General features: G+C 34.5%; 1 protein-coding gene and 2 non-coding genes across 3 annotated transcripts in view; 1 reads left to right on the top strand and 2 right to left on the bottom strand.

The window, feature by feature from the left end:
• Positions 1-27,517, bottom strand: part of LOC138693464 (zwei Ig domain protein zig-8-like) — a 1,129,977-nt gene that overhangs the window by 659,259 nt on the left and 443,201 nt on the right. The gene's annotated exons all lie outside the window — the stretch shown is intronic.
• On the bottom strand, positions 11,753-11,824 carry TRNAD-GUC (transfer RNA aspartic acid (anticodon GUC)). The gene has a single exon. It is a non-coding gene; the product is annotated as a tRNA-Asp (tRNA).
• TRNAD-GUC (transfer RNA aspartic acid (anticodon GUC)) lies at positions 12,040-12,111 on the top strand. Its single transcript has one exon. It is a non-coding gene; the product is annotated as a tRNA-Asp (tRNA).

Here is a 27,517-nt window from a genome sequence, read left to right as displayed (position 1 = left end):
TAAGAAAGCTCAACTACGTTTCGCTTTTTCAAACTTTTTCTCGAACATGAAAACTTCAACATACCGCTCTTGTAACGCATATTACTATTCTGCACGATAGTGTTTTTGCTGAATTTACAGCTATTGTTGTTACGCCTTGAAAGTTAGAGTTTCCACACAGAAACTTATTACTAAAGAAACCATTCTTCGTAACATAAAACTATACTGAAATAGACTCATTACAGCGCACTTATTCTTACTTAGTTACCATTACAGTGCAGTTTTGCGAAAGTTTTGGAATGATATTTCTCTAAATCAGGGGTCGTCAGCACAGAGCACGCTGGGGCTAGAGTCTCTTACCCGCGGGAAAACGCAGTGCACCATGGTGCACTCCGTAGCTGCTAGCGGGTATGCTATCTCTCCCTGCTGCACGACGGTGCACACGGGACGATACCGCGTACCCTTTGCACATTTCAGCAAGTGCTGACGACCACTGCTCTAAATTTTAAATGAAAAATATAGTGTATTTGCAATTTTAAAAATATGATCGTGCGCAAAAATGTTGTAGAATACACGTTTGTGAAGTGCATTACAAAATCACGGAAATGGAAAAACCCGCTCTTCTCGTTTTTCAAACTTTTCCTCGACTTTGTAGAATCACTTACCAACCTTACATCGTAATATGCTATTGTGTAATTTTATGAATTACCACACATGATTTTCATACTTTTTTAAGTTCAGTATTCATTTTTACTATTTGGTCATTTAACGACGCTGTATCAACTACTCGGTTATTTAGCGTCGATGAGATTGGTGATAGCGAGATGGTATTTGGCGAGATGAGGCCGAGGATACGCCACAGATTACCTGACATTCGACTTATGATTGGGGAAAACCTAAGAAAAATGCTCAATCTGATAATCAGTTCAGTGGAAATCGAACCCACGCCCCAGAGCAACTCCGGACGGGCAGGCAAGCGCCTCAGCCGATTGAACTACGCCGGTGACCTTCAGTTTTCATGTTCATATTTCAAGTCAGAATAACTAAACTAAAATCTCTGGTTTGCATAATCTACTGCAGCGGTCTCAAACATGAGCTAACCGGGCAGACCTCGCTCCTTCCGGAGGGCAACTAGATAAGTGTTCGGGTATGTTCGTGCCAGTGACATCAAACACCGCGTAATATGAACAGATCGACTCGGTCACTAGTTACACATTGCTTTCAGTTAGTGTTCATAGAGAAATGGCTCTGTGGCTAGGACATCTGAAAACTATGCGTTACAAAAAAGTTTGGAAAAAGATTATTTGTTTACAGAAAGTGGAACTAATGAAGTTGAGATAAAGGAATTTTTAGACACCCTTACCAGAGCTTATTGATGAGGAATGGATACAAGATTTAGCCTTTTTTAGTCATATCACTGCATCTTAGTCAAAAGCCTACAAGGGAAAGATAGCTTAATAACTGATATGTATGATAAAATCAAATCTTTTATCATGAGGCTCACGTTATTGGAAACCCATCTGAACGGGAACGTTAAAGGGTTATCTGGTTTCACAAAACAGCAACAACTTAGATACAGTGACATTTTGAAAGATCTTAAAATATCATTTGAGTATAGATTCAAGGAGTTTCATCTTTTTAAAAAGGATTTTGAATTGTTTACAACTCCATTTTCGGTTATGTATAATGTGTATAGGTTATGTACAGTATATATAGTGTGTGTGTGTATGTGTGTTCATTTATACAATTTTGTATAGTTGATTAGCTTTCGTCATTTTTAATATTTAGGCCTACACTTTTAATTTCAATTTTGTAGCTCTTTAATATGAATGTTATAATGTACAAGTAAGTTATTTATCATTTCCAAATATGAATGGAGGTTAGGTTATTTTACGACGCTTTATCAACATCTAAGGTTATTTAGCGTATGAATGTGATGAAGGTGATAATGCCGGTGAAATGAGTCCGGGGTCCAACACCGAAAGTTACCCTGCATTTGCTCATATGGGCATTTTGGAATATGAATGAATACACATAGGTATATGGAACATATCCATTGAGAAAGGTTATTTTCATTTTCCTTACGCAGAGACCACTCACAGTGTCACACGCTATGTACGGATTATGTACATGCGTAACGTGAAATATAATACGTTAATGACATGTTATGGATCAAAGGTGATGTGGGTGTACTCTTATCACAGAAGCGTTACAAATAGATGGATGGATGGATGGATGGATGGATGGATAGATAGATAGATAGATAGATAGATAGATAGATAGATAGATAGATAGATAGATAGATAGATAGATAGATAGATAGATAGATAGATAGATAGATAGATAGATAGATAGATAGATAGATAGATAGATAGATAGATAGATAGATAGATAGATAGATAGATAGATAGATAGATAGATAGATAGATAGATAGATAGATAGATAGATAGATAGATAGATAGATAGATAGATAGATAGATAGATAGATAGATAGATAGATAGATAGATAGATAGATAGATAGATAGATAGATAGATAGATAGATAGATAGATAGATAGATAGATAGATAGATAGATAGATAGATAGATAGATAGATAGATAGATAGATAGATAGATAGATAGATAGATAGATAGATAGATAGATAGATAGATAGATAGATAGATAGATAGATAGATAGATAGATAGATAGATAGATAGATAGATAGATAGATAGATAGATAGATAGATAGATAGATAGATAGATAGATAGATAGATAGATAGATAGATAGATAGATAGATAGATAGATAGATAGATAGATAGATAGATAGATAGATAGATAGATAGATAGATAGATAGATAGATAGATAGATAGATAGATAGATAGATAGATAGATATAGATAGATAGATAGATAGATAGATAGATAGATAGATAGATAGATAGATAGATAGATAGATAGATAGATAGATAGATAGATAGATAGATAGATAGATAGATAGATAGATAGATAGATTTATTCGTTCCATAATATTCTTACATTTGCTTTATAGCATAGAATAAAGAACATGTCCAATTCTTACGTTTAAATATAAATGCAATACATATAAAATACAAATATGAAATATGTACAGAATTAATACCTTAATAACAATAATATTTTATACAATGTAATAAGTTTACCATATAATAGTATTAAAATATTTACACAGTACTGTGAGATGTCAAGAATTCTCAGCGCTCTCACGGTTACATCATTCTACGATCGGGTTTCTTCGGTTTCGCAATGATTAACGATGCTTTGCCCAGTGTAGTTTTAACCTTGAGACCGCTGATCTACTGGGAATCGAAACCTCATCTTCTTTTACAAGAAGTCGTGGACTCATAACTCTCCAGAATCCGCAGAAGAGGACAGGTTATGAAATAAAAAAAATACTGAGAAAGTTAATGGTGGGCATCCTGTATATTTGTGGAGCTATGAAAGCGGCAATGGAGGAAGCGTACAACTTGCTAATGGACTAGGTCGGCCTGCGGTTGTGTGATGCACGTATGACAACTCGCATCCCAGGAGACCCGGTCGAGAACACGCGGCAAGACTCCGACTTCATCTCCATATCAAATGTAGGCCTTCATAGTACTTGTATGGTCAAGTGTATGGCATTTTAGAGGTAGACCAGAGTGGGATATGTGTGTGCAGGGGGAGGGGAAGAAACTTGGGGGTTAGCCCCCTGGGAGAGCGGTAGACCGCGACTGGTGTAAATCTTCCTCGCCAGGGACCGCCACTCGCTACATGAGCAAACCTGAGGGCCAAAATCCCAGCCAACTAATGGACCCATAACTTTTCCCTACCGTGCTGCAACAGGAATATAATGCCATGGCTCTTTTTTCGTTTAAACCCCCCACCGTTCATTTTCAACGATTTTTTTTTCACTAAAACAATGAAATAAGGGCGAAAATGTGGAAGAGAAATTGTTAAAAAAGAGAACACGTTATCTATTTTCTGCTTATGAGATAAAGGTGTCTTGTTTTAACGTCTCTCCGACACGAAAGGTGGCGAAGAGACAGAGATGCCAAATCGTTGTATTCTGTAGACTACAAAGGATTAGAGATGAGGGTTTATTGTCCTCGCAAGAACACGCTAAATGAAAACGACTTTTCATACGAAAATGTATGGCTTAAGAGTACACTCCAAAATACGTAAGTTGTACACATACAATTTCAGATATAAAAAAAAATGAATTTTGAAAATAAATTGTATTTTAGTTACTTATAATTCTCGAGTAAGTACAATTTAAAATTCCCTTGGGTAGCTAAGATGACAGAGGATTGGCTTAAGATGACTGCATATCCAGGTTCGAATTCCAGTGACGACGGAGTTGTATTTGTGGCTTACAAGGCTAAGGTTCCTAAGGGATTTTCATGGGGTTCTCCAGTTTCATCGTTTTGTAATAGGGTGAGTAGATAAAATATTTATATTTTTTGCAAAATGCAAGATGAAGAGAAAAAATTCATTTATGAGTCTCCTGCATCCCATACGTAATTGAGAAATATAACATTCCCACTAGTCAGTGGAGTATTTCTGTTCTTTTGTTTGGTGTACGTGGCACACTTCTTCAATTCACATGGAATATTTAAGAGCACTCGGTCTCCAATTTTTTGAAATTCAAACGATTTGATTGAATATTCTTAAGGATTCAATCCAAATATTACTGTATATTACCATTTATATTTTGCCCATTGATGATTCTATTGGGTTTGAATTTCTCTGGACTTTTTACTAAACAATTCCTGTATTTAATCTCTTTGTATTTCTAAATTATTCTGTACTGCTTTTATTCTGGATCTTTATGGTCACCCTCATTGAGGGCAGATTATTTTGTTAAAAACAAATTAAAAAAATTTACTGCTAAAAAGTTGGATTAGTTTTTGATGAACACGGATGCAATAAATTTTGGAATTAAAATTATTTTCAGCCGAAGCGCACAGGACTTTAATATATTCGTTTCTATAATTTTTCTTTTAGGCCTATTATGCTCATACTTATTTCGCAGTTCTTTGCTTGATATAGGCTGTATGTAATGCGTTGTTCCTGAGCAATTAATTGCAGAGTGAAGCAAAGAGAACTGATGTGAATAATCCTCCATCTCATCTCGCCAAATACCATCTCGCTATCACCAATCTTATCGATGCAAACGGTTTGTAAATGACTGGATGACTTAAGAGACTTACGTTAATATCATCAATTCCAAAATTGTGATTACAGGTTATAAGGATTATGGTGGCATATTAACTTATTATTGGCTAGAAAAAGAGGAAGGGTTGAGTAGAATTTGAAGAAGGTTGAGATTTCCATTAAGCTAGGCTTTTGCCAGGAGCAAAAATTGTTTAACATTCTATATAACAATATTTTAAAATTGAAAATTGTCATTTGTTATTATTACGTAATATTACTATTTAATACTTGCAATAATGATGTTTTATCTTACGTATTTTTATAATTATCGTTATCTGATAACGCAATTATCTCTCGTTTGGATCAAAACTATTATGCCCAAAACATTCCCTTTAATTTCGTTAAACAGAAACAAAATATTTCAATTTACAAGTTCCTAAAGGTAAGATCAAATTTTTCTTTCTTTGAAAAAATTATTCGGCTTACATGTACTTCAGTTTTTCGTCAATCCTGAAAAAATGGTTTCTTCGACATACTGTAATCATAATGTAATAGATTTAAAGCGATGCTTCTCGAATACAGATATCACTTTGTATGAATTTACATATCTAAATTGGACTCAACCGCCATGTTTTAAGTAATTCACATGGATTCAGTGAAATCAGGTAACTGTAAAAGAAGGGACACATATCCATACTGCGCTCCATAATGTCTGACAAGCAAATAAACATTGCCGGCAGAGGTATGGAGTCGGATAATTTCTAAACAACCAATGGTAGAGGTTGGGCGAGTATAGAACACTTCAGATCGCCCAACTTCAAATTAAGCGTGGGATTTGACCTCTGCCATTGGTTATTTAACAATTATCCACCCTTCTACCTCTACCGGCAATGTTTACGTCTCCTGTCAGGCATTACGGAACACAATATAGTCCTCTGGAGCGGTGATACGTAAAACTTGGCACGCTCTTAGGATGATACCTTGTATCAACAAACGCACGTGATCATTTCTGATATACTATTGGTGGTTCATTCGCGCGTAACATTTCCAGGCGTGGTAACACACAGCAAGTCGGTATTAAATATGGACGTGTATTTAAAAATAGTACAGGCCTAATAAAATTATGGTAGAAGTAAAACATAAATACAAATGTATGTAAATATAAATATGAAGTTATAAAATTATTAATTGAGTATTATTGTGATTGAGGTCTCCTATGGTGCACTCTGGGCAACGACTCTGTCTGTAAATTTATGAACATAATTGGCTTCATATATGGGTTAATGACTAACAGTCAAGTACCCGCCATTAGTATAAAAAGCTTCACTATTAAATTGTTGTCAGAATATTAGTTTATTTTATTAATAGCCTAACGGTACCGTCCATTATATTTTGGGTCTGATGATGGCAGGTTAAGGTAATTAGACTAAATCAAAATCATAGAACTTTCGTGAGAAACATAGTCGCTGTCAAACAACATGCCAATTCCCTCCGAATCAGATGAATGAGATGTTATCACTAAATAATCATCTGTAATAGTAATCGTAAATCTATCCACAATATTGCCTGCAAGATCGTCCGGCTACCACATTTTATCTTCTTCCTGATAGCATGTTCAATAACACTTTACCATCTTAAGGCCGTAACATGAAACAACCTAGGCCCTAGCTAATAGAAAATTACGCACTTCAGGTAGTTTGTACTTCTTAATATGAACCTGCAACTTCTTCTGACATAATATTCTATTCTATACCGGTAGACTACAACTTGAAAGCATAATATATTATATTATCATAACACACAGCACAATTCATTTTGTAGATTGTACTGATAAATAATTTGCTCTCAAATAATTCACAACACCGAACACAATTCACTCCTCTCCCATTATAATATAATAATTTATTGATAAATGAATATAGCTCTCCAATAAGTAGATCCACCATAATTCACAAATTCATAACACAACAGTTCAGTTTACTATTCGTAGCACTTCATAAAAATAATTCATCAGCTGAAACTAAACTGCCCATCTGACGTGCCACACTTCAATTAAGGCTTAATCTGTAACTGCGATTCCTCTAAGATTATGAGATGCTGAGGTCAGGCAGGTCTCATAGACATCCTGTGCGCGTATGACATTAGTGACGATGACATCATTCAAAAGGCAACCATTCTCTATCAGCAAGGTGTTTCTCTATAAACATATACTACAGCTTGATTCAGGGATTTTGGCCCCTGAAAAAAGTAAGTACAGATGCCTCAAACTAGCAAGATGTCTCGTTCGCGCAGGCGCATAGAGCACTTCACCCCTACCACTGTCCTCCTACTACTGTGCACTGTGGACTAGAGCGGTACAGCTCAGTTCTAATAACAGTTGAGAAGGCTGCATAGGGAGGGTACATCTTTAATACATTGTCAAGAGGTCAACTTTTCAGATAATATAACTATACCTGGGTATCGGAGCCTAGGTGGGCCCCCTCCGTTAGCTCTACTACTTCCCCTCTCCAGGCAGCTTCCTAGTTTGAGGCATCTGTAGATAGACTAAAAGCGAGTTACTCATCACTACTGGCGGGCTGGGTCACACAGGTCAGGCCGCGCAGTCATAACACCTAACACTTCCTTCTTATCATGTGGCGGTACACTCCGTCTTAAAACACAATATTCTTCCACACTTCCCGTTACTAACCACTACGTCTGTTGACTAAAAAATGTCATGATGACTTATATTTTCTTGACATGAGTGTCCCTCAGCTACGAGCATAGATATTTTCATTTTTCCTCTTTCCTCTTCCCCTCCTATGCACATTTTTGATTAAATTTCTTTCTTATGACGCAACACACAGCTCGCTCACTAGCCAAACAACCAAGGACAGGGGCCATTAACGCTGAATCGAGTTGTACGTATTACTGCTAGTGCAATAGTATATACAGACCGATTATTTAGTCCTGACAACTCAGCGACGAGAAAGAGGGGAAGTAATAGGAGGAGTGGGGAGAGTTCCAGAGTAGAGATAAGGGCGAGCGGTCGGTAAAGGAATGTAGTACAGCTTAATTGTACTGGAAACATACCGCTCTATCGCACGCATGACATCCGATCGCTCCGAATGCAAGCGAGTGAATAACCCAAACACCCCTTGGCGTAACTAATTGGACTCGCCTCACCCAGGCGCAGATCGTCGGCGAATGTCAGGACTAAATAATCGTACTGTACTTTAATCAGACCGCAGTGTATAACTTTTCTGTGTTTTGTATTAGTGCGCTTTACTTTTTATTTCAATGAAGTCCACACCTGTGGAGTAACGGTCAGCGCGTCTGGCTGCGAAACCAGGTGGCCCGGGTTCGATTCCCGGTCGGGGCAAGTTACCTGGTTGAGGTTTTTTCCGGGGTTTTCCCTCAACCCAATACGAGCAAATGCTAGGTAACTTTCGGTGCTGGACCCCGGACTCATTTCACCGGCATTATCACCTTCATATCATTCAGACGCTAAATAACCTAGATGTTGATACAGCGTCGTAAAATAACCCAATTAAAAAAATTCAATGAAAGTAATTGTAGACCATACATTGTTGTAATAATATAAATTGGTAGATAAGCTTTCGTTTAATACTTGTAAACCACAATATTGCAAATTTTTAAAAAGAAAAAAACCATTAAATTTATAAGGAGGGACTAGTTTTATAATTGCGCACTGATGTACTTTGGTGTGCAACAAATTGCGAGATCCTTTCCCACGTGCGTTTGTTGATACGAAGAACCATTCTAAGAGCGTGCCAAGTTTTTTTAGGCGTTTATTTGCTTGCAGGAAAACGAACTTGCTCCACTGTACTAAAGGTAAAAAGGTAAAGGTATCCCCGTCACATGCCATGAAGGCACTTGGGGGGGCCCCTTGCTTTCCATGACCTCTGCACTAAAATGAGATGGTGTGGTCAGCACCACGCTCTGACCGCCTTTTACCCTCGAGAAAGACCCGGTACTCAATTTTATGGCTCCACTGTACTGGTAGTGAAAAACGTTATCGTCAAATTATTTAAACAGATTTCAATATAATACATGAATTCGATCCTGGGATGCAAGTCGTTTACAGATTGAATTTTTTAAGTAGCACAAGGGGTGGGCGAGTGCGGCGGTATTAATCTCGGCACGGAGTCGAAGGTGCGAGGCAGCGAGGCTGCCGGTTTAAAAGTTTAATTTCGCTTTGCAATGGCTCAACAGTGACACGAGTAATGACGAAGCAGAGCAGCTGGCAGGTCGTCGTCAACGCGTCCCTCTCTGTCCCGCTTGCGAGCTATTTCCTGACAGCATGCGTATCAACCCTTCTGCTTCAGGGGTAGCAAAGAGTTCTATTTTCATTCCCTCAAATATTAATTCACTGTAAAAAAAATTATCTTACTCGAACATGGCGTACGCAGGACCTACGGCACAGATGTTATACTGAGTTGAAACTACAGTCGTGAGTTGTGCTGAAGAGGGAACTGTGAACTTCCGCAAGGTCTTATAAGATGTGGTCTATCCAAGATAAAAACTAATCGGAATTTAACATAATAATAATAATAATAATAATAATAATAATAATAATACTAATATCAAATTCCGATTAGTTTTTTTAATTGTAAAAATAATAACAAATAATAAAGCCAAAATATCAATAATCTAGGATGTGAAATTTCACACACACGCACAAACGTACGCGCACGCACGCGCACACACACATATACAGGGTGATTCAAAACCTCTGCGACAAACTCTAAGGGGTCATAAATTTAACAATAAGGAAACTTTTTCGTTAAACAATCTATGTCTTTTGACGCATCGTTTCGAAGTTACCGTTGAAAATGTTTTTGCGAGGGCATACGTCAATGTATGTGAATGTGTGGACCCCTGTTTGTTTGTTGAGATGTTTTTTTAGAGACGAGAAGGTTGTTGTTGTTGTTTGTTTACGTTTAATGTTCAATACCTTTTTCTTTCAGTTCAGTCTAATCATCAATTGAGAATTAATGTCTACACTTTTCCCGAGTTAGCCGACATGGTAATGTGTTATGGGGAGACCCGCGGATACGGAAGAAGAGCTATCTCACTTTGAGAGAGGAACATAGGTTAAGGATGTTTGATAGTAAGGTGCTTAGGAAAATATTTGGGGCTAAGAGGGATGAAGTTACAGGAGAATGGAGAAAGTTACACAACACAGAACTGCACGCATTGTATTCTTCACCTGACATAATTAGGAACATTAAATCCAGACGTTTGAGATGGGCAGGGCATGTAGCACATATGGGCGAATCCAGAAATGCATATAGAGTGTTAGTTGAGAGGCCGGAGGGAAAAATACCTTTGGGGAGGCCGAGATGTAGATGGGAAGATAATATAAAAATAGATTTGAGGGAGGTGGGATATGATGATAGAAAATGGTTTAATTTTGCTCAGGATAGGGACCAATGGCGGGCTTATGTGAGGGCGGCAATGAACCTTCGGGTTCCTTAAAAGCCAGTAAGTAAGTAAGTAAGTAAGTAAGTAAGTAAGTAAGTAAGTAAGTAAGTAAGTAAGTGTCATTTTCAGAAATTTAAGATCATTTTATAGGTCATTTTTCTGTGATTTTTAGGTCATCAACTTCCAAGACCTAGTTATCATTTCTTTGCCCGACACGTGTGCCGATTCAGTTATTTGTTACTCTGTTGTGTTGGGAGTAAGGTCATTGGCAATGGCATTCACGTTCAGAATATGAACAAATAATTACACTACTGCCAATTTTAATAACATGGTATTTTACAAATTTAAAATACAATTGTATGAAATAAATACATAAATTGCACTAAGCGTTTCGATATGTAGCTAGAAATGTTTAACTTATTTTACTCAATAATTCATAATATGGTCCCCTCAGTTCTGGTCCCATCAGATGCAAATAGAAAGAATACAGAAAATATTTTTACGTTATTTATATTTAAAAAAAACATCACGTGTCGTCTTATGACAAGCAAATTTCATATAATCAGTTACTTTTTGAATTTAATTATAAAACTTTAAAATCTCGACGATTAATAAATAGTCAAATTTTACTCTATAAGACTGTTAACACTATATTGAATAACTGTGATTTTCTTAAATTCCTTCAGTTCAACATAAAAAAAAAAACAGAATTACGTCATAGGCAACCGTTTGTTTTTCCCATTCCTAGAACTGTTTTCTTCAAGAACTCTCCATTGTTTGTTATGTGTAATACTTACAACTCTCTGTCTTTAAACTGTGATTCTCAATTAGATTTCAGTTTAACAGTTGAAAAATGTCATACAATATTAAAAATAATTGTATTTCCTTAGATATTTAAATTATGAAGAAGTGTATTATAATGTTTTTGCTCTAGTTTTTAAATAATTTTGCATCATTGTATTGACATTTGGCACTATATTAACTGCAATATTATATTCTAGCAACTATTACCGTTATGTATTTTCTTTCTTTCGTTTATGTTGTTTGTTTTTTTTCTTATTATGTATTTTGTGTATGTATCTGTGTAAGCCACCTGTAATAGGAAGCCTACTTCTGTTGGTGGTGGATTTAAATAAATAAATAAATAAATAAATAAATAATTTAATAATGTGAATAATTTCGAAGGAAAAATTGTTCCGGAGCCGGGTATCGAACCCGGGACCTTTGGTTTGACGTACCAACGCTCTACCACTGAGCTACCCGGGAACTCTAACCGATACCGATCCAATTTTTCCCTCTATATCCATAGACCTCAAAGTGGGCTGACAGCCGTCAAGCAACCAACTTCGAGTGCACACTCGACTCCGTGTGACTTTAATTGTGGTTTTCTGTTAACGAACAGTGACTTGTATTATGCAAATCAAGATATCAGGTATAACTCCCTGTAAAGTTGATTTGAATAATTTCGAGGGAAAAATTGTTCCGGAGTAGTTCAGTGGTAGAGCGTTGGTACGTCAAACCAAAGGTCCCGGGTTCGATACCCGGCTCCGGAACAATTTTTCCCTCGAAATTATTCAAATCAACTTTACAGGGAGTTATACCTGATATCTTGATTTGCAATTTAATAATGTATTATTATTATTATTATTATTATTATTATTATTATTATTATTATTATTATTATTATTATTATTATTATTATTATTATTATTATTATCATAAGCAAAACTGGGACATAGTGAAGTACCACAATGTTGCATGACTACACGGGCCTGTCTCCTGTTTTATTTTGGATTAACAGCTAGACGTCACATCGTAACTCGGTACTCTGGGTCAGTCAATGATATGGTGGCCGTCGTTACACTGCTAAGCTGTCCAGGAAGGAACGAGATAAGGACGGCTAGTGAGAGTGTGTGTCTCTGTGGTTGACAGCCCTACGGAGCAATGCGGGGGCGTATCTGGCTGGTCCACTGTAATTCTTCTTACTTAAGCCTGGTCGACGAGTATAAACCCCCTTATACTTCACTCAATGCTTCCTCCCGCCCTTCCTGCCTCCTAGCTGGACAAGTGCTTTATTGCTGCCTGCAAAGACAATTACTGTCAATCTTCAGACTTGGCGGCGGTAAAAATAATTTAGAATTCAGTTGAGATGATGAAACTGTTGTGTGAAGCTTATTAGTATAAAGTTTACTACCACGCCACGACTTCATTTCCCTGTCATTTCGTATACACTGTTTTAAGATTTCACTTTTATGAGTGACGCTATGAAAAATGAAACACATTTAAGGACATAGACGTTAAAACTATCATCTTTGCTAAATCCTGAACAGAGATAGCTTTTTTAAAATGTTACAGATTTCATATTAACTGCAGTTTCATAAAATAACTAACATTTATTTACAAACAAATATTTATTATTTAACTAGCCATACCCGTGCGCTTCGATGCACTTGTTAGAAATAAATATAAAGTAATCACATAATTAAAATAGGACATTTGGTCCAGGGAACATCCGTGTTTGATAGAAGGATAAATCGTTTAATATGTTGCTTAATTGAAATTGTATTTAAATAATTAAAATACGATCATTTTGGTCCAGAGAGCACTCATTGGTGCAAGGATAATTCCTTTAACATTTCGTAATTGTTATTATTATTTGCAAATAATGAAAATAGAATCATTTGATTCAGAGAACATCAGTTTTTGGTGCAAGGATAATTCGTTTAACATTATTCTAAATTAGTATTGAATGCATCCTTTAATAAATCACTCCAAATAAATGTCAATATAGAGTGGATTGTGTACGGAAATAATTTTTTTATGTTGACCTCACTGTGCATCTTTTTTTTTGTTAAGTTTATTTGTATACGCTTTAACATCTGTGGTCATGTCGCGTATTTAGAATGTGTGGGTAAACCAGTAGGCCGTTTTTACTATTGTTGAGTTCCTGTTTCTATAGTCTGATGTATATGGCTTGTGTTAATGTAACATTATAGATTTTGATTGATGTTTATCGTATTGGTAGGCCTAATTGAGGCGGTGATGAATCATGCATGGCATGTAAATTTCCAATCTGGCATTTGCCTTTATGACTAAACGAAACCATGAGAAACACCGGTCAGATTTGAACGTAGATGATTAAAAATGGCTACTACAAATCAACAGCGGGCACAATGTTTTCTTTGGTATGCTAAATTTGAGAGTGTTAAAAGAATTCAAAGGGAATTTCGACGTATGGTCTGCGTAACGATTCCATAATGTTGTGGTATCGAACATTTGCAGAAACAGGTTCTGTGTTCAAGAAAAAAAAAAAACGTGCAGGAGGTCGGAGGCGAAACCTAGCAGCTGTCTCTTGGCTTGGCCCCCATACTCCCCAGATCTAATCCCTCCTGACTTCTTCGTGTGGGGTTTTGTTAAAGACATTGTCTACTCACAGAAACCCAAGGAACATTGATGATTTGAGAGTAAAAATTACTCAAGCTTTTCAACAAATCTCACCTCTTATGTTACAAAGGACATGGGCTGAATTGCATCACCGTTATGAGTTGTGCAGGTGCGCAATAGGGGTCATGTTGAGCTCTGTGGAATCTCCCGTCTTTCAGTGTTGTATGCACAAAGTTTCAACAGATAAAGTTCAATAGTAAATGTTTTACGGTGTTTTTATTTTATCCATATCTAAACGGATCACCCTGTAGTTATCAGACAGAACTTCAGTCAGAGGTAGATTAAATGGGGGGTCATGTTGAGCTTTGAGGAATCTCCCATCTTTCAGTGTTGTATGCACAAAGTTTCAACAAATAAAATTCAGTAGTAAATGTTTTATGGTGTTTTTATTTTATCCATACCCAAACGGATCACCCTGTACTTATCAGGCAGAATCTCAATCAGAAGTAGATTAAAACTAAATATTCTCATAAAGCCAACAAGCAAGCTGTAGCGTTAACGACAAAGTATGCACTTGTTTAACAGCCAAATGGGCGTATTGGATGTTGCCTGGTAATAAACATATCGGAATGCGAAATTTAACTTCTTTCTACCCATTTTAGCCAACGTGCAATACAGTCTGACTGAAGGTTGTGTGCACGCATCACGTTACAAGATAATAGAATGCCAGGTAATGTGTAATGTCGCAGCAGTTCATCCCTCTGCGAATAACGAATAGTCGGTTAGAAGCGTCACCTTTGCCATAGAGAAGTAATTACTAAACGAATTTTTGAAAAAGTTAATTAAAGTATTGCTGCTGTATTCACTTCAGACGGTTTACTAGAATTAAACCCGTATTTCAATTTTGTACCTTTATACCAGAGCAAGGTATGATGCAAGGTATATCATCCTGGAAGTTCGTCAGCCTCCCGCTTTGGGGCAGGATTGTTTCTAGCTGTGTTTTTATGGAAATGATGATAAAAAAAGTAGTTATAAATGTTGTCAATACGGCAATTTTAGAAAGGTATTATAAATACCAGTTTTTTACAGAATTTGTCAGTTTTATAACAATCATATTATTATAGAAGTATAAAATCGCTTTTTTTTTACAGTCTATTTACAGTGAAACCTCTACTTACGGACAACCCCAAGATACGGACACTCCTCACATACGGACAGATTTTTATGACCCAGCTGAAATACTATAGAAACAATGATAAACTTAACTCTCATTTACGGACAGTCCCAGACACGGATACGGACAGCTGTTTCACAGTTCTAAAGTTTCCTTTACCTCCGGACTGCGGACAGAACTTGGATTTAGTTTTCTACAGAAATTCCTTAACATGAAACAAGACAATAAGGATCTCGTAGGCTACCACTAACCCAGCCGGCTACCCCTTGTTAACTGGAAGCGGGTGGATAAACAAAGTCATAAAATTTAACCTGTCTGATGGCTCCAAGGTTTTCGCGATCGTGAAATTGCATTCGACACGTGATAGGGTTATTAGGACTATTCTCTTCACTTCAATCAGTTGTACTGTTTCGAGAGATATAGCACCTGAACGTAAAAGTTAATTTGAAAACTGTAAATTACAATACTGCATAACTGTAGACCTAGAATATAATTGCATGGCACAGTACTGTATTTTCCTTTTTCGGTCTTATCTACTGTAGTTCAAAGTTGCAAAGAATTCACTGTAGTACAGTAGACTGAATTTAGAATTAAACTACAGCAATACATTTCATTTAAAGCGTGAAGGGATACATAATGCATATTATAAATTTATTGCTAGATTGGGGAGCCTCCCTCCCAATAAAGGACACCTCCCAGATACTGACAGATTGTTACGTCCCTTCGATGTCCGTAAATGAGAGGTTTCATTGTATTTGAAGACCTCCCCGGAATAAGTATGTAACCAACAAAACTGTATTTCATTTTTCAGGAGAAAGAAAATTTCAGGTTCATATTTCATACGGCCTATATTTACTTTCATAGCCATTTAACAAAACAAGACTACAAATTTAGTCAGCCATTGAACACAATAATTTATTGTTATACAGTAAATAAATGATTTACTTTTCCGACGTGCATTACATGTCTCAAGAATTTAATGTTACATCCTTCTTCCAGGGAGGTTTTCAATTGTAGTCGAAGAAGAGTTAACCACGTTAGCCAATTTGTTCAGCTAGACAGTGATTAGATATTTGCGATTCTGTTATGTTCGAATATTAAAGACACAGGCTATTGATGTGAATAGGTCGGATAGCAGAGGGAATGTACCGCGAACAATTTTTAGTTTAAGTTCAAACAACATATTTATAAGCATATTATGGTAAACCAAAAAAACCATACTATATTGTAGAGATATTGTGGTTAAGCATTTTATTTAAACTGACTATTACACTCTTACTACGTCATACTATTTTTGACCAATAAAACGGTACGAAAGGACGTATTTCAACCAATCATGGCTGCTTATCGCACAATTTTATCGCGTCCCCAGCATTTGTTTAATTTTATCGCGTCCCTAGCATTTATTTAATTTTATCGCGTCCCTAGCATTTATTTAATTTTATCGCGTCCCTAGCATTTGTTTCTTTGTTTGCCAAAATTTGAAACTGCGCTGGTCTGGACGTCAAAAAAAAAAAAAAAAAAAAAAAAAATATATATATATATATATAATTACAAACCACTCCAGTCGATGCACAGCAGTTTCAAATATGAATCGCATTGGCATTCAAGAACAAGAATTAATAAAAATCATTGATCATAACTATGCATCTTCTGAAATCCGATTTACAAATAAATGAAGAGCACCATTCGGAAATCCTGAATAAGTTGAATACACCATGTAGGCCTAAATCAACGAGTTCCACTTCTATTACGCACACGTCCAATATAACATCAATTGAACCACCAACCACATTCAAATTTGAAAATTGTACATTCAATAATTATTCCTTTTAAAATTATTCATTCGGAAATCCTGAATAAGTTGAATACACCATGTAGGCCTAAATCAACGAGTTCCACTTCTATTACGCACACGTCCAATATAACATCAAATGAACCACCAACCACATTCAAATTTGAAAATTGTACATTCAATAATTATTCCTTTTAAAATTATTCATGTTTATTTTTTATGTCATCGTCGTTAATTAAAACTTTTCTAACACTTGTGTATATTAGTTAGGTTATGTTATAGCTTCTGCTCTGAGAGGATAAAAAGAGCTTCTGCTATATGATATTATGGATAGTCACGTATCAGAGATTGTTTAATATTAAGATTTATTGAATAGTAATCATTACAGTGTCTGTATAAAGACACTACCGCCATCTAGCATGCATCTAGCGTAATATTTGTAATGTTGAGGTGGTACAATAATACATTTGAAGACAGTTGTATTTTCGTAAGTCAATTAATATTTTATTGCATTGGAGGACTTCGTTACTTCTAATCTTTATATACTTTCTTCTAATCGTGTAATAGTCAATTAAATCCCACTCGAGTTTTGATTTTCTCTAGATAAATCAAAACGTCTAGTGAGATTACTGTTGATAAATCATTGCGCTCTCAGTCTTTTGGGAAATGATATGAAATAATAATAATAATAATAATAATAATAATAATAATATATGTTGTTACAATGTTAATCACATTTTCTGATAGCCATCTCCATTATTGACTGTTGTTCCACTGACTCTCCTCCAGATGTATAGTTCATCTGCTTACGCCATACCCTAAGGATGAAACCTAACCATTTTCCCCCCATTACTACATATGCTAGTAGATTATGGTGATTTTCTAATTTGAAGGTTGAATTTTCTTTTGCCAACTTAGTTTCGAATTTCGATACTCAGAAAAACTACAACTGGTAGTGATTTTCTAACTGTTATGTTGGCAGCAAGAACAGTTGTTGTCGGTAGTGGAAATTATGAAGATTCAAATTGTTCTAGATATCTGAACCGATTGCTGGAAGCTAGTGAAATTCAAAAATACTAATATAATTAATTAATATCAGAATTATATTAACATACGATAGTTATTTCATGTGTTGCGTTGTGGTTACAATTCAAGATTATAGTCAGATGAGTGTAAATAAATATAACACGTCGTGTGATACATGCACTTGGGTAATCAATACAAAATGCGCACAGAGACAGCAATTGTAACTAAAATATCAAAGTTATTAGGAGTAAGAAGTATTCTTAAACAACATTTTATAGTGACATTCGGTTTTCGGAGTTTATATTAATCATTTCACGCGACGAAACAAAATACATTTTTAGGTTATATCTCGTCAATCGTAAACTGTTTAGTCAAAGCAATGAATTTCATGTTGTCAGACAAAATACATTTTAATATTAGATCAAATTAATCTACTAATTTCCAACATAATGTGAGAGAGGTCCAGGTGAAAAATATAGGCCTACTCTTTCACAAATTATTGAACCGTTTAAAAAATACCTCCCAACAATAATATGAGATGTAGTAAATAAGTAAATAAGCAAGACATCGTTACTGTTAATAGTATATTATTATTATTATTATTATTATTATTGTACATGTCATTGTGATTTTACTCTCTTTGGTGATATCTGGTAAGTAGGAAATACTGAAGAGACGGTCTTTTAGGAACTGCTCTTACGTTCTAGCATAGCGCGCCTTATACCATCCCACTCACCAAGTTATTTTGGTAATAATAGTAGTAATAATAATAATAATAATAATAATAATAATAATAATAATCACCATATGGATGATATATGAAGACTAAGAGGAAGGTAGAAAATGAAGACTGGAAAATGCTGGGTTTGCAGTGAAAAATCTTCCATTCTACAGAACACTATGAATGAATGAATCATCATCATTATATTTTCAGTAGAAATGCAGTGGGTGATTCAAAACAAAAATCTGCCTGATTCAAATTATAAATTTACATCTAAGTTATATAGAAATTTAATTCTTAAGCAAAAATAATAAAAAAACTTCCATTCAGCAGGCTTAACATCCATGGAAAAATTCGCTTCTCTATCTAGGATCATCTGCATACCCTCTCTTTTTTTTATATTCTTCGCAGAGGAGGGGCTCAAAAGCTTACACCGTAACCCGTATTGAAAGGTGTGCTGCGTCACTAATGAAATAGGCTACGTGTTAATACAATATATATATATATATATATATATATATATATATATATATATAACAGATCTAAGCGCTGGAACTGTGAATCATCCTCTCTAATTTACATTTTAAAAAATCTGAAAAGGTTTCTAGACACACGCTGTATTTCTTCTTAATCGATAAGAATAATTAAAATCTAGGCACACAGACCGTTTCATTGAATTTGTGAACGATTGTTTTCTTGTAAGAAATGTTTAACTTACTCGTATTTCACTAAATAATTAATAAATTATTCAATTATGTATTATTATTCTTATTATTATTCAATGTATTATTATTATTATTATTATTATTATTATTATTTACTATAAAACTGTGGTTCAGAAATCAGACTACTACATCAAAACCTTATGTGGTTGTATCAAAATAAATTTTCTGTAACATACTCATGAATTCTGAACAAAATCTTTAAAGGAGCCTTAAAAATAATGATCCGTAACTTTATTTCGTTTGAGTATTAGCGTCTTTACAGAGTAAAATTGTCTAGTATGTTCACCAGTTAATTTAAGGAGCTTTTCGCCTTTGAGAGACAAAGATAAGAAGGGCGGCGTGAGCTTTTAACGAAGTATAGACCTATAAAAAGAGGGGAGGATAAAGTTTATGTGCATCCGCGTAAGTTTGTTGCAGAGGGGAAAATATGCCTCAAAAGAGTGCCGTATTTTGGTGCAAGTTACAGAATGACTGTGTTTTATGAGTTATCCTGCCAGTGCCACTATGTATAATAAGGTCTTTGTCATCATAAAACGGACGAGTGGATTTCAAAGCATCGACATATATATTCATCCCTCCAGAACTCTGCATTATTTCTTCTTAATATTGGACACCTCACTTGTTCTAACCGCAATGTTAGCTTAGCTGCAGAGAGAGGCACTCAACCGCCAGTTATTGCAAGAGAGAAAAATAATATAATTCTGGTATTCATCGATGTTTGACGTAAAAATTATCATAAAGAACGCCGTGATTTTACCAAACAGTCGTCACTGCTGGTGTACCTTAGAACCTGCGTTTGCGGTTTAAAACCAGACAGTGTAATGGATTTTAAAGAGAGAATGCTTCACATATCTTCATTTAGATACGAAATAAGATTGGAGAATAATATCATCATTTACGATACGATATATAAAAATAATCCTCTCCGTAAAGCCTCGTTCAGTCTTTTCAAGTAAACTGAATTCAATTCACTTCAAAATACGAACTTGAAAAGTGTGAACTATCTTTCAAGTTGACTTGAAATCAATTAACGGCTTGAATTCAAGTTTCAAGTGAACATGGATCCCTTTCTACCTTTAACTTGACGTGATAGGACACTTTGAAAGTGTGAACGTCACTTGATAACGAATTCAAGGAGGAAAGCGCGGGAATTTTAATTAACAACTGTTTTTTTAAGTGCGTTAAATTAACAGCTGATTGTTTTTCTGTCCTACTGGGAACGTAAAAATAATATAAAACAGTAGTAAATGAAATAATGACCAAATATTTGAGTTTCTGAAGTTGTATAAAATTCACGAAGGCCTGCGGATTATAGAAACTGCAAAGTTTCGTAATAGAATGCAAAGGAAGCTGCCAAGGAAGGAAGAGTTCATTGTAGAACTGAACAGCAGAGATTTTAACGTGGACACAGATGAGATAGCCTATGAAAGACAATAAAAAACCATTGAACTGTAGATAGAAAAGCAGTGAGGAAGATAAGAGGAATTAAGAAGAGAAGAGCGTTGCTTGAAGGGATGACATTTATCGCCGAAACTGGCATGCTTCAATGTGGTTCATAGATTTTTTTTTTGGGAACTGTAACAGCTTCAAGATAACACTTTTCAATTATGGTAAATCGGACTTGCTTATATTTTACTACATTTGCAGTAAGAATTATTAAATCTGCTTGAGGGTTTCACTTCTTCTATTTGTAATGGTCAATGGTCGTGTATTTCTCTTACTAATCTAGTTCCTAATCCATACTGAACAATGCGTCTTCCATTTCTTCAATATATTTATCATTTCCCTGGTACGGAGGCTTGATACTACAGAAATTCCTAATTGCACAACATCCATCGACGCCATTTTATCCTATTTGAAACAAAACAACTTGAATATGTCTGAACTGCGACATGAATTCAGGTAACTTGAAAAGTGAGAACGAGGCTTAAATGTATTTCAGGTAAAATCTATCACAACATTTTGCTTGTATCGAATTTAACTTTTGATAATCATATCATGAACTATTGCTCTTTCATCGGGGTCTCTCGAAACGCTCCAATAGGTAAGATTACAAGACCGAAGATATATTCATTCACTAATTTTCCTATAACGCATCATCAATACTTCTTCGCCTAACTATCTCTCGGTGCGTTTTAATTTCTTGTCCTCATATCACAGCCTGGGTACTCGTTCTAAAAATGACCCTTTATTATCTATGCCTTGCCATAAAACAGCTCACTATTCTTCTTCTTTCACAACATCAGCAATTCGTTTCTGGAACTCCCTACCCAGCTCCCTCAGGAATTTCCGAACGATATTGCAATTTAAAAGTAAATTATTCAAACACGTAACCAGTACTAAGCCACATAACTCCTAGCTTCAGATTTAATTTTCCCGATCCTTTATTCTATAATGATGTTGTATGTACTTTTATCATTGAAATTAAAAATCTTCATTGCAATCCTACAAATTGTTAGTACATATTTTACTCGTTTCTCTGAAAATGTTTTCTTGCTTCCTCATTCATGTTTAACTCTCCTTTGTTGTGTATGTGTATATAATTTTCCTCAGTGTTGTATAGTTATAATTTACGACTGAATTTGTTATTCTTGTAAATTTTAATATTGATTCACTTATCACTTACATATTCATTGAGTGTAACTTCTAAGCCTTATGTTATTTTGTAATTTACTATTTTGTAAGTTTGCATTACTTTACTCAACTTGTGCTTGTATGACTATATGAATTTTTATTAGTCATTTTTAAATATTAGTCTGTAATCATTAATTTGTATTACTGCAAACTGTATCAGCTTCTTTTGTTTCTGGCTAAGTGAAAGAGAAGGTCTGATGGCCTTAACTTCACCATAATAAATAGATAGATAGATAGATAGATAGATAGATAGATAGATAGATAGATAGATAGATAGATAGATAGATAGATAGATAGATAGATAGATAGATAGATAGATAGATAGCTAGATAGATAGATAGATAGATAGATAGATAGATAGATAGAGAGATAGATAAATAGATAGATAGATAGATAGACAGACAGACAGACAGACAGATAGATAAATAAATAAATAAATAAATAAGTAAATAAGTACATAAGTAAATAAGTAAACAAATAAATAAGTAAATAAGTAAATAAATAAAAAAGTAAATAAATAAATAAATAAGTAAATAAATAAGTAAGTAAATAAATAAGTAAATAAATAAATAAGTAAATAAGTAAATAAGTAATAAATAAGTAAATAAATAATTAAGTAAATAAATAAGTAAGTAAATAAATAAATAAGTAAATAAATAAGTAAGTAAATAAATAAGTAAGTAAATAAATAAACAAATAAATAAATAAATAAATAAATAAGTTAGTAAGTAAGTAAATAAATAACTAAATAAATAAATATTATGTTTATGATGATTATGATTATTATTATATTATTATTATTATTATTATTATTATTATTATTATTATTATTATTATTATGTATTCACTATTCAGTCTTCCAGATTCTCATACCTCAAATTCATTCGCATCGTTTACTCTTTCCACATCAACCAATAAAAATATTTACGTAAGTACTTTAGTAGAGAATTGCATTGTAAGAAAACACATACGCATTTTTAATTAGGGTATTATAAATTCATTAAAGTATTAGTGTCAGAATTATTAAATAGAACGCAGAGATTTCGTTAACCTCCGTGACTACACGTATAATACACAGCTTCATGAAGTGACGGAAAGGAAACAAACTTTATTTAGGATTAACTTTGATTAAAATATATTATCTGATGAAGTCAATAAGCGCTTTGGAGCGATGAGACACATGGGTATACCGTATGTTGCCCGGTAATAAAAGTATCGGAATGCGGAATTTATCCTCTTTCTAACCATTTTAGCCAACACGTAATACAGCTTGACAGAAGGTTGTGTGCAAGCATCACGTTACAAGATAACAGAATGCCAGGAAATGTGTATGTCACAGCAGTTCATCCCTCTGCGAATAGCGGAACAGTCTGTTAGAAGCGTCACCTTTGCCATATAGATGTAATTACTAAACGAATTGTTGAAAAAGTTAATTACATACTGCTGCTGTATTCACGTCACATGGTTTACCAGTATTATACCGGCATTTCAATTATGTAGGCCTACCAGGTCAGTTTAACACTTCTGATGCAAGGTGTATCATCATGGACGTTTGCCTCATTGGGGCAGTAGTGTTGCTAACTGTATTCCGATGACAATTATGAGAAAGAAACTTGTTACGAATGTTCCCAATCTAACAGTTCTAAACAGATATTATAAATACCAATTATTTACATAATTTGCCGGTTTTATAACATATCATTATTGAAGTATAAAATCGTCTTTTTGTATAGACTATTTAGAATTTTCGTCGAAGACAAAGCACCCATATCAGCCACTTTTATTCAGCTGGATTAAATGCTGGCGATCCTGTTATGTTTGAATATTAAAGTCACAGGCTGTTGATGTGAACAGGTCGGTGGTAGCACAGGAAATGTGTTGCGAACAGTTTTCAGTTTAATGTTTAAGTAATATATTCATATGCCATGCATATGTTAGACCAAAAAACCATATTATGTTGTGATTAGGCCTAAACATTTAATTTAAACAGGCGTGGCGAAAATGTGACTCACGAGGACATTGTGGCTCGCAATGATAACTACGCATTTCTCTGCTTCCTACCTTCTCCAACCCCCACCCTCTCACTCACTGGAGTCAAACTCCGCTCCATTTGTATTTGTCTCTGACCTGCGAGTGGCGTATCGTCGCAATCTCTCTCTCGAAACCATGTACCTCTACAAAAACGAAAGTTTAAAGTAGGATGGGAGGACGTATTTTTTTGCTGCCAATATGATGAGAATATTAAAAGAATGATTTGTTCACAACTATTACGAGGAAAACGGTTGTGTAACATAAAGCGGCATTATACTACATGTTACTCAAGAAACGTTAAAAAGTTAAGTGTTGTTGTTGTTATTATTATTATTATTATTATTATTATTATTATTATTATTATTATTATTCGCTATAACTTACGTTTGTGAAAAATTATTTTCAACAATAAAAATAGTAAAAACTAAATTTAGGTCACGACTGACAGACAAATACCTTCGTGATCAACTACGACTGGCAGTAAGTGACGTAATTCCTGATTTTGAAACTCTGTCGCAGAGACATTCTGAAGACAGTTAATTTTAGGTTCTGATAATGTGTCTTATGTTTTCTTATTCATTTCTTTCTTCGTTACTCATACTAAACATCAGTTTGTAGCCTTGTACTGTATAAAATTATATTTAAGTGCTTGACGTAAGGAAAATGAAAATCCGTTAATAAATCAGACAGTTGCTTCCCTTCCCCTTCGGGCGTCCGCCTCCCTCCATAGGTGCTATGAACGTTGCAGGTTACACTGTGCCTCGGCGCACGATCACATTTTCGCCACGGCTGATTTAAACTGACTACTACACTCTTACTACGTCATACTATTTTTGACCAATAAAACGGTACGAAAGGACGTATTCAACCAATCATGGCTGCTTATCGCACAATTTTATCGCGCCCTTAGCATTTGTTTAATTTTATCGCGTCCCTAGCATTTGTTTCTTTGTTTGCCAACATTTGAAACTGCGCTGGTCTGGACGTCAAAAATATATATAAAATTACAAACCACTCCAGTCGATGCACAGCAGTTTCAAATATGACTCGCATTGGCATTCAAGAACAAGAATTAATAAAAATCACTGATCATACCTATGCATCTTCAGAAATCCGATTTACAAATAAATGAAGAGCACCATTCGGAAATCCTGAATAAGTTGAACACACCATGTAGGCCTAAATCAACGAGTTCCACTTCTATTATGCACACGTCCAATATAACATCAATTGAACCACCAACCACATTCAAATTTGAAAATTGTACATTCAATAATTATTCCTTTTAAAATTATTCATTCGGAAATCCTGAATAAGTTGAATACACCATGTAGGCCTAAATCAACGAGTTCCACTTCTATTACGCACACGTCCAATATAACATCAATTGAACCACCAACCACATTCAAATTGGAAAATTGTACATTCAATAATTATTCCTTTTAAAATTATTCATGTTTATTTTTTATGTCATCGTCGTTAATTAAAACTTTTCTAACACTTGTGTATATTAGTTAGGTTATGTTATAGCTTCTGCTCTGAGAGGATAAAAAGAACTTCTGCTATATGATATTATGGATAGTCACGTATCAGAGATTGTTTAATATTAAGATTTATTGAATAGTAATCATTACAGTGTCTGTATAAAGACACTACTGCCATCTAGCATGCATCTAGCGTAATATTTGTAATGTTGAGATGGTACAATAATACATTTGAAGACGGTTGTATTTTCGTAAGTCAATATTTTATTGTATTGGAGTACTTCGTTACTTCTAATCTTTATATACTTTCTTCTAATCGTGTAATAGTCAATTAAATCCCACTCGAGTTTTGATTTTCTCTAGATAAATCAAAACGTCTAGTGAGATTACTGTTGATAAATCATTGCGCGCTCAGCCTTTTAGGGGAGTAATATGAAATAACTAATAATTTAATAAAAATAATAATAATAATAATCATAATAATAATAATATCAGGTATAATGTTAATCACATTTTCTGATAGCCCAACTCCATTCTTCTCTGTTGATCCACTGACCCTCCTTCAAATGGAGTTCTAACACAGCGCCTTATAACATTCTTCCAAATTGTTTGTAATCTCATAATAATAATAATAATAATAATAATAATAATAATAATAATAATAATAATATCAGTTATAATGTTAATCACATTTTCCGATAGCCCAACTCCATTCTTCTCTGTTGATCCACTGACCCTCCTTCAAATGGAGTTCTAACACAGCGCCTTATAACATTCTTCCAAATTATTTGTAATCTCATAATAATAATAATAATAATAATAATAATAATAATAATAATAATAATAATAATAATATCAGTCATAATGTTAATCACATTTTCCGATAGCCCAACTCCATTCTTCTCTGTTGATCCACTGACCCTCCTTCAAATGGAGTTCTAACACAGCGCGTTATAACATTCTTCCAAATTGTTTGTAATCTCATAATAATAATAATAATAATAATAATAATAATAATAATAATAATATCAGTTATAATGTTAATCACATTTTCCGATAGCCCAACTCCATTCTTCTCTGTTCATCCACTGACCCTCCTTCAAATGGAGTTCTAACACAGCGCGTTATAACATTCTTCCAAATTGTTTGTAATCTTATAATAATAATAATAATAATAATAATAATAATAATAATAATAATAATAATTTATTTATCATGACTTCCTCAAATCAGAGGCCGTGATTAGACATAGATACAAAACAAAAAAAGAACAAATAGACAATGAAGATAACAGAGTAAGAAAAATGACAAACAAACAATGAAAGTTAACAGTGTAGGAAAATTGACAAACAATTAAACACACAGAAAAACAAACAATGGCAGTTAACAGAATAAGAAAAGTGACAAACAAGTAAAGAAACATTGAAAGATAATAAGAAAAATAAAAATGATAATGGTTTTTTCAATACATTGAATTAGAGTCCATATAGGTGGTTCCGTAAGAGTTTGACTGACTCTCTAATTATGAGGAGGGCCAGTTCATTTAGAAAAGATTTGTGCAGCCCTAAGGTCTTAGAGAAGTTAGGTATTGTTCCTTTTGCTCCAAACATCAATCTCGTAACACTGATATCGTGAAGTTGGTATTGATCTTCATAATATGGGATGATTGGAACGTACAGTGGTGGCAAAAAAAACCGGACCGACCCTTGTAGCTGATTTCAGAGCCTTGTTCACTCCAGAGCACGATAGACTGGTAACTAAGACTTTCGTGGTTCGAATCCTTCCTTAGAAGAAAACTATTTTATGTTCCTTATTCAAATTTATTCCCAATACTTTTCGATTGCAGCTATATTTTACTACTCAATTAACTTATTATTCCCAGAACATGAATTTTACCAGCAATCGAAAAGTACTGGGAATAAATTTGAATAAGGAACAAAACAAAGTTTCCTTCCCAGGTAGGATTCGAACCACAAAAGTCTATC

This window comes from Periplaneta americana, chromosome 17 (genome assembly GCF_040183065.1).
Source record: "Periplaneta americana isolate PAMFEO1 chromosome 17, P.americana_PAMFEO1_priV1, whole genome shotgun sequence".
In the NCBI taxonomy this organism is placed as follows: domain Eukaryota; kingdom Metazoa; phylum Arthropoda; class Insecta; order Blattodea; family Blattidae; genus Periplaneta; species Periplaneta americana.
This window is presented reverse-complemented; position numbering and strand designations above follow the sequence as displayed.